The sequence below is a fragment of the Meriones unguiculatus genome, chromosome 6, assembly GCF_030254825.1.
Source record: "Meriones unguiculatus strain TT.TT164.6M chromosome 6, Bangor_MerUng_6.1, whole genome shotgun sequence".
Lineage (NCBI taxonomy): Eukaryota > Metazoa > Chordata > Mammalia > Rodentia > Muridae > Meriones > Meriones unguiculatus.
In genome coordinates this window covers 59,741,320-59,750,447 of record NC_083354.1, presented here as the reverse complement: position 1 = coordinate 59,750,447, position 9,128 = coordinate 59,741,320, and the positions used below count along the sequence as shown (strand labels likewise).

General features: G+C 40.2%; 1 pseudogene; it reads right to left on the bottom strand.

The window, feature by feature from the left end:
- Window positions 1-4,699: 4,699 nt before the first annotated feature.
- On the bottom strand, window positions 4,700-4,818 carry LOC132654998 (small nucleolar RNA SNORA17; annotated as a pseudogene).
- Window positions 4,819-9,128: the final 4,310 nt, after the last annotated feature.

The window sequence follows — 9,128 nt, the reverse complement described above, 5'->3', positions numbered from 1 at the left end:
TTCATAATTGTTTTAGAAACCATCTTACAATTATAAGAATCTAGTTAGCTGTAGTTTAAAGACAATATATTCATGGTTATGTAAACCATAGCCAATCTCAACACCTTCTCTATTTTAAAAGGCTCAACAGAACCTTAATGGCTCAAAAGAGTCTCATGGCAAGTGCTACAAATAGTTCAACAGAATTGCAAATTTGCTCAGAAGAGCTTCTGAATTAATATTATTATGGGATATGGCCATATTCATTTAAGACACTCAAGCCATGCTCTCTTTAAGAGCCAAGAGGCCTTTCTACAAGATTGACACCAGGGAAAAAGCAAACTCAAGACAAAGAAGACCTAACCATGTTTCCATGAAGCCTTCCTCTACAGAATTGGCAGAGCCCTACTTCTCAGCAGTGAAGGGATGCTGGTCAGCTCAAGCATAGTGGGCCTGGCTTTCGAAGGTCTTTCCCTTCCCCCACAACTTCCTCTGCCTTGCTAAAATCCATTAGATTATATTCCTAATGCTAGCCACCAAGGTCTATTCTCTTATTTGGCCACTTTCTCCTCTGAGGCTGATCACCAAGGTACAGCTATCAAAGTGTTGAAGTCCAGCAGTAAAAAGTGCCCTTTGGCTCTCATACTTAAAAATCCCAATAAAATTAAACACCCCATCCTTTTACAAGGTTTTCCCCTTTATTTTTATAAACCACCATTTGCCTATGGACAGCGTCTATCTCCTTTCTATCCAGAGGCAGTCCTTTGTCCTCCTAGGACAAATACCCCTTTCCCCTCTCCCTTGTTCCCTTCCCCTTCATTCTCTATCTCCTGTCTTTGTTTCTTATTACCTGTCCTCTGTCCCTCTGGAACAAATGATTCCCTTTTGTGCTAAGGGCTTGGACTTGGGGTCCTGAACTGATACTGATATCTTGCATACAGTCCCTGTCTCTGAATTATGGTAATGCCTTTGAGAGTGCTCTACTTCACTGTCATGGTTACTGTGCCTCTCTATTTTACAATTCTCCAAAACAAAGAAAAGTCCAGCTGGGTGGTGGTATAACATGCCTTTGATCCCAGCACTTGGGAGGTGGATCTCTGTAAATTTGAGGCCAGCCTGGTCTACAGAGTGAGTTCCAGGACAGCCAAGGCTACAGAGTAACTCTGTCCTCTAAAACAAACAAACAAACAAACAAACAAACAAACAAACAACCTACTCTACTCTTCCCACCCCCCCAAAAAAAAAAACAAAAAAGAAAAGAAAAGTCTAAGCTCTTTTTTTTCCTGCTTCATCAAGTGGAGGTAAAGAGAAGCTGATGCTGCTGAAGTGAAAGAGGAAAATGTCCCTGGATCGAAAGACCCCAGTACTCCACACCCTGTATCAGCTCACTACACATGGCAGACACAACGCCAAATGTGTCTTTATCACTTATCGGTGGCCACTTAGTTATCAAACTTAGGGGGAGGTGGTTACAACCTATGTCCGAAATGTGTTCTGGATACCCATCCTCAATAAGCCTCTTAAAAGAGACAAGTTAAAAGTAGAAAGCAGAAAAAGAAGAGTTATTCAGTGTGTCTGAGGAGGGAGGAGGGGCAGGAGATCCAGTAAGCCCTTTAATTCTGTCTTTGCATCCAGAAGTGAGATCAAAGTTTAAGTAGAGAGCCAAGGCTTTGCACATCTAAGCAATCTGGTTAACATGTGGTCCCACCCACCACTGACCCATCCTTGTTTGGGTTTCAAGTCTCATTCTGTAAGATGGTCTGACAAATTAGGATTGTTTGAAATCTCTTCCCAGGAGACAAGTTTTCCCTCTGGCTGGTGACTTTTCCTTCTCCCAGCATGAGATTCCTGGGGAAATTCCCATTTCTTTGGGGTCCATTGTTTCAGTAGCCTGATGATTGAGAAACACAAATGTTTCTTTAGAATCTAAAGTTTAGAATCTAAACCTAAGTTTAGAAAGTTTCATTTCTGCCAGGGTGGTTACATGGGCAAATTGGCAGGATTGCTTTTCTCTAAATTTGTGATGTTAGAAATGGCAATATAGCTTGATTTGACCAACAAAATAAACATAGGATAACTATCATTTCTAGGTAGTAGCATAGAAATTAAGAGCCTAACACTATACATGCTGTTATAATAAAATACTACAGTGTTGTGAAAGAACATTTCGAAAGAACAAATTTATTTCTCACAGCTGTGAAGTATAAGAAATTCAAGATCAAGGAATTGGCAGATTTGCATACACCTTCTTGCTGCATCTTCACGTGGCAGAAGGTATGAGTACCCTGTCTTTATATGGAAAAAAGTAGAAGAGCAAAAGAGGATAATAGATTCATCCACTCAAGCCTTTAGTGACATTAATCTCATCATGAGAAAGGAGCTATCATGGCCTACTTCCATCTCCAAAGGCTGTAATTCACAGAGGCATTTATGGTAGTTTGAGTAAGAATGGTTCATTTATTTGAATGGTTGGTCCCTAGTTTGTACACTGTTTCGGAAGAACTAGGAGGTGTGGTCTTGTTGGAGGAGGTGTATCACTGGGGGTGGGGCTTTAAGATTTCAAAAGCCCAAGCCATTTCCAGTTAGCTCTCTCCCCCTCTGCCTCCTGCTAATGGATTACTACTTCTCCAGCACCATACCTGCTTGCCTGCTTCCACGCTTTCTGCTATGGTGGTAATGGACTCACTCTCTGAACCTATAAGAAAGTTCCCAATTAAATGCTTTCTTTCATAAGTTGCCTTGGTCGTGGTGTCTCTTCACAGCCATAGACAAGTAACTAAGACAGTGTTATACTGAGAATTAGGCTTCAACATAAGTTTGGGAGGAAGCAGATTCATGCTACCACAGTTTGTGTAGGCATATCTTTTTCCTGCCTATCTTCCATGGTGACATTTTACAGGATGGTGTTTTCTATAGTTCAGTTTGCATCTCTGGATGAGGACACTAAACTGGGATGAACTTGTGGCAGTAACTAAAGATAAATATTTATTTCCCTTGTGCTAAAACACTAAGGCTATTTCTTGAGCCCTCATCATAACACTCTATCTTTTGTGATGCAGGCTCTTAATTAGCAATAAGAATAACATTGAACCTTTCAAGTTGATAACTCAAAATCTTCTATCTTGTTCTGTCTCAACTCTCTGAGACTATTTCTTTTTTCTTAAAAGAACTTTTTTTTAAAAAAATTTTTATTGCTTCTTTATGAATTTCACATTCTGCACCTCAATCTAACTCCTCTTCCCTCCTCCCATACCTGCCCTCCACCCTTGATACCTCCCCCTCATCAACAGCAGAAAAAAAATCTCATTGTGGAAGCTGTAGTGTGTCACAGTGTGTCCCACAGCATATCCCTTTGTTCAAATTTCTTTGCTTGCAAATGTTCATTGCAATGAATCATTGGTCTGGCTTCTACTACTCTATCAACCCTGGAATTTCACTGGAATTTCTCTTAGATATCCTTTTGTTGCCTTGTGTCATGGAGTTTTGGATTTGTGTGATTGGCCCTTTTATGCACTCCAGCAGTGCGTGGATAGGGGAGATGTTGGGTTGGACTGACCCAAAGCCCTGCATCTGTGCCTGAGAGGTATCTGAGGCTGCCAGCTTGCTGGCTATCTTGCTCTAAGGCCCTCTGGGCTGGCTCACCAGCAACCCTGGCAATCAGGGCCAGCTCTCCCCTGCTGCCCAGATGAGGTGGAGTGTTTGTTATCCTGAGTGTTGCAGCTGCTGAGGGACATGGCCAGTTCTCCCATTCTCATGACCCTGTAGCCAGCTCTCCTGCCTGCCACAGATGGCAAGGGACAAAGGAGGGGAGGAGCGCATCTCTCCCTCATTCACTACCACCCAGCAGACAAGAGGCAGGGCCAGCTCTCCCAGGCTCACAACTGCAGGGCTGGTTTACCTGTGCCCCCGCCATCAGGGCCAGCTCTACTGTTGCCCAGGTGAGGTACAGGGCTGCAGTTGACAAGGGGCAGGAACGGCCCTACTGTTCTTATGCCCACAGTGCCAACTCTCCCATAATGCCCAGGTGAGGGGTGAGACTAGTTCTTCACAGCTTCCTGACATCAAAATGTCTCTGGGAGGGAGTGCAGACCTGCCTAGCCTTAGGGGGTAAGAGACCACTTCTGTTGAGGGGCCCTGGGCCCAGATGTGCCTCCCTCCCCTGAGGTGGCAGCACAGGCCAGGACCCCACCATTGTCCCAAGTGGTAGCACCAGCTACTCACCTCAGGCTGTTCATCACTGCCAAGGAGCCTCCAGTTCTGCCTGTCTTCATTGTGCCCACATCTTTCTGTTTCTCTTTCTCTTCTGTTTTTCCATCACTTACTTGCTTCTCTTAGTGGTGCTTGGGGTCCTTGAGTGTCTGGGGTCTTCTCAAGAATGGTCTCAGGAGTGTTATGTCCTACATGCATTATGGTGCCCAGCCGGGGGTCACCTCATGTACATGGTCTGCTCCCCTTGGCCTGCACAGCACCAAGATGACTGGTGGCCATCTTAGGGTAGCTCCCTATGGACTAGTGGTCATCTCAGGCTAGCTTCCTGTCTGGGTCCCATGGCACCAGTCTCTTTGTTGTCTTGGGCTCACTCCTTGCCTGCTCATCCAAGTAGCCCCTTGTGAGGGTTGTCTGCAGTCCCCTGCAGGTTTCTTTTAGTCTCCAGCTTGCTTCCTATCCTGAAAGCCTGTCTGCAGGACTGCTGGTCATCTCAGGCTTGCTATTTTCAGGGAATGTTAGGCTGCTAATCATTCAGATGTTCATAAGCAGACACTGAACATAGACATAGCCTCTCTTCTCTCTGCCTTCTACAGACACAGCCTCCAAACCTGCAACCCGTCTAGGGGTAGGAATGGACTCTATTTCTAGTTAATCTGATCTCAAGTTTTTTTTTTCTTCTGTATTTCACTTAGATCCCTCTCTTCCTCAACCCCTCTCTCACCCTCTCTAGCTCTCTTCTCTCCTTTTTCTTCTTGTTCTTTATTGTGTTTTTGGAGACTGGTCCCAAATCAATGATATTTCTGCCTCAGTCTCCCTGGTGCCAATATTTACAGAGTTACTTCTGATCCTGAATTCCCAACAGATTTTTTTCTTCTCATTTACGTTATTTATTTCCATTAGGGCAAACTTTTTTTTTTAATTTTTTTTCTTTTTTTTTAAATTTTTACATATATATTTACTATATATTTTTTAATTAATTATACTTTATTCATTTTGTATCCCCCCATAAGCCCCTCCCTCCTCCCCTCCCGACCCCTCCCTCCCTCCCTTTTCTGCATGCATGCCCCTCCCCAAGTCCACTGATAGGGGAGGTTCTCCTCTCCTTCTTTCTGATCTTAGTCTATCAGTTCTCATCAAAAGTGGCTGCATTGTCATCTTCTGTGGCCTAGTAAGGCTGCTCCCCCCTCAGGGGGGGTGATCAAAGAGCAGGCCAATCAGATTATGTCAGAGGCAGTCCCTCTTCCCATTACTATGTAACCCACTTGGACACTGAACTGCCATGGGCTACATCTGTGCAGGGGTTCTAGGTTATTTCCATGCATGGTCCTTGGTTGGAGTATGAGTCTCTGGGAAGTTCCCATTAGGACAAACTTAATCTTAATTATTAATCAATTTTGTAAAATTTGACTACTTTCAAGGCCAGAAATTTTGAAATCATGTCAGCTTTTAGAGTTAAGTGAACTCAAATTCACTATTCATGCTACTTAATGCCTGTCTCCAAATGTTTGTCTCAAAATATAATTGTTCCTGTCCCTGAACCTCAAAAAAGCAATACTATTATATTTTATAATAGGGTTTCAAAATTACCTCAGTCTCATACAACTCTTCAGTAGGAAATGGTGTGTTCATTCTCCTATATCAAAGTATCAGTAACTGCTACAGAAATGTTAATTCTAGCTAAAGACATAGAACTAATGTCATACATGTGATGTATTTTAACTCACAGTTCTAACACTGTGCATTTAAGCTGGTTGCCGCTTTTTATTGTATGATAAAGCACCTATATCTCTATCAACAATTTATGTATTATATGTACAATATGTTTCTTTAGAACACCAGGTTTATTTCCTTTAGAATTTTCTGTAATATTAACAATCTAACAGTTTCACAGTCATAATAATTGCATATATTTTTAAATTTTTTTGTGCGAACAAAATCTTAGTTAAATCTTACAGTATTTTAGTTAAAGGTTTCCAATTTTATTTTCCCTTAGCTGAAACAAAAAGGAAACTTTATGAACATGGCATACTAATAAAATGCATAATTTATGAAATAATTTGAAGACTAGTATTAATCTCTTTAAATTAAGTAATATCATTTGGTTTAGCTTAGTTATATTTATATGTCTACTTTCAGTGGGAAGAGAGACATAGGCAGAAAATAGACACAACTTTTTTCTGCTCAACTCCTTTTGTTACCTGAAATATTTGTAATATATCATTATGATTATTAATTTTAGTTGAAACTTTAAGTTTAGAGTGTTTTCTTAGCTATTGCTGTTGTCTTCTTTGTAACTTTTTAAAATTACTAAAACTGATTTATTTTAGAGTTCTCAAATATTCATTTATCATAGATCTACTGAGCTCCTAATAAATGCTAATCATAATGCAAGTCAATAAGGGTATAACGATGAATAAAATATAGGCTTCAGTTTCAAATTCTTCACAAGTTAATGAGATCATTCAGTGCTCCAGATAATCTTACCCTTTCCTCTACCTGTCATGTGATTTCTGTTGTCCTTTCCAAGTTTAGAAATTGCAATCCTATCTTCATCTTCACCTACTCGGACAACTGGTACAAAACAGAAACAGTGAGCATGAAGTGAAAAGTTGGAGATTTGTATTCCAAATGAGCTTCCCCATAGTTGAACAACTTTTTGTAAAATAATTAAACTCGGAATAATTTTCATTCTTAAAGTTGATTTGTTACTTATCTCATAGGCAACAATAGGATTTAACTTTAAAAGCTACCATCTTAGTTACTTTTCTAGTGCTGTACTAAGGCATCATGACCAAGATAACTTATAAAATGTAGCATGTAATTTGGAACTCACAGTTCCAGAGGGTTAGAGCCCATGACCATCATGGCAGGGAGCAGGGACCATGACCAACAAGCAGGCACCGAAGCTGTGGCTGAGAACTAGCTTGATCCACAAGCATGAGGCAGGGAGGGCTAACTGGGAATGATGCCCACATCTGAAACCTCAAAGACTGTCCACACCTCATCCTTCCCAAACAGTTCCACCAGCTGGGAACCAAATATAGAAGTCTATGGAGGGCATGCTCATCTCAAACCAAATTTTTAAGTAATCTTCAAGTAATTTATATGTTGAAATCTGTAGAAGAAAAAAAATCTCATTAAGTCACTTTTGCTGGCTGAATTATCATCATTTTTATGATCATCAAACTAATTACAAATGTGTCATACCCTTCTTTAGACTATATAATGGGTTAGACTACATGTTATGATCAGTGTTTCTCAACCTTAGAAGCACATTACAGTTATGTGACTAACATTAAAAGCCAGTGAACAGGCTTTAGTTCAGACTAATTACAGTCAGCTCTCAAGGGGATGGACTCAGCCATCAGTACTTTGTATAACTCCCCAGGTGATTCCAATTAATTTGAGAATAAAGGTCTTGATTCATTATCTCATTATAACTTTATAGAAAGTGATCAAGTTGAGATGCTTATTTCTGTTTTGTATGGAGGAAATTTTCACTAAGCAAAGTGGGAGACTTTTCTCTACATCAAATACCCCAGCAAAAGGTTAGGATTCAAATTCAGGTCCTTTTGTGTCAGACTCTCTGTGCTCCCTATGCTCGCTAATGTACTGTCAGTTTTCTTATACCTGTATTGTGAATGGGAAGGCTCGGATGGCAAGATTATGATGGTATTAATCTCAGGTTTTTAGGGAATCTGCTCTCTTTTTGGAGCTGGGATTAAACCCAAGGCTTTGTGAATATTGAGTACACTATATCACCCAGCTAAAACCCTAAGCTTTGGGAGTTTCCTTTCTTAATATGCTATATTTTCTGCACAGAAATATTAATATGTTATACTAATTGAAGTGTTAGGAATATTTGGAAATTTAAGTGCCCAGTCTTGTACCAAGAAGGACCTTAATTATTGACTATTAACAAAACAGGCGATGAGTCTATGTGTGACAAAAGTGGGCAGAGTCAAGAGGAATGGCATGGGAGTTTAATAACTGCTTTTTAAAAGCATGCAAAAATGCTGAACTTTGCTTATGATTCTCTGAAGCATATTTTTCCATTTTATTTTAAAAATTTTTTATGTACACTGTTGTTTTACCTGCATGAATGGTCTCTGAGAGGGAGTCAGATCCCCTGGAACTGAAATTACAGGCAATTGTGAGCTGCCATGTGGGTGCTGGGAACTGAACTGGGGTCCTCTGGAAGAGCAGCCAATACTCTTAATGAACCCCCTCTCTAGCTCCGTTTTCCATCTCTTTATCTCTGAAGCTTACCTAAAGTTAAACTTCAAAAAATCATGTAAAACTTTAATATTGTTAGTCACAAACTTTTAGTAACTAAGTTTAACCTGGTGACACTTATGTGCTTACAGATATATTTGAATATATTTCCATTTCTAGCTATTACTCTCTGTATTGCTTATTTTCTTTACTGCTCTTTCAGTTTATTTTGGATCCTTTAAGTTTTGTTCTACTCATCTTTTCGTCTACAGTTTTGGGAGTTGTGCTAGAATTCTTACTTATAAAAGGAATAAACAAACTAATAGGAGCACAAAACATTAATGAAAAGAGTATTGAGATGCTTTTAAAAGTAATGAAAACTAAGCTATAGAAGGAGGCAAGACAAAAGAAGGCTGGTGTTCTAAAATGCTATAGATTTAGAAATTGAAGTCTTAGCTAAGACTACTAGTTATATTTCAGCTCAACCTCCTTCCCTCTTGGGCATTACTGTGAGCAGAAGCAGGGTCAGAGACTATACACACTAACAAGCTAGACTGTCTCATTCATCCTCAATAGGTCAGCTACACAAACATAATTGCAAAAGTAGATAGAAGTGATATATTCAATGTGACCACATTTTTAAGATGAGTAAAGAAATCCAGTGGTCTCCAAGTCCATTTTGGGAGTCCTGAAGATACTGAGGATAAGTAGAAAGCAACAGATAT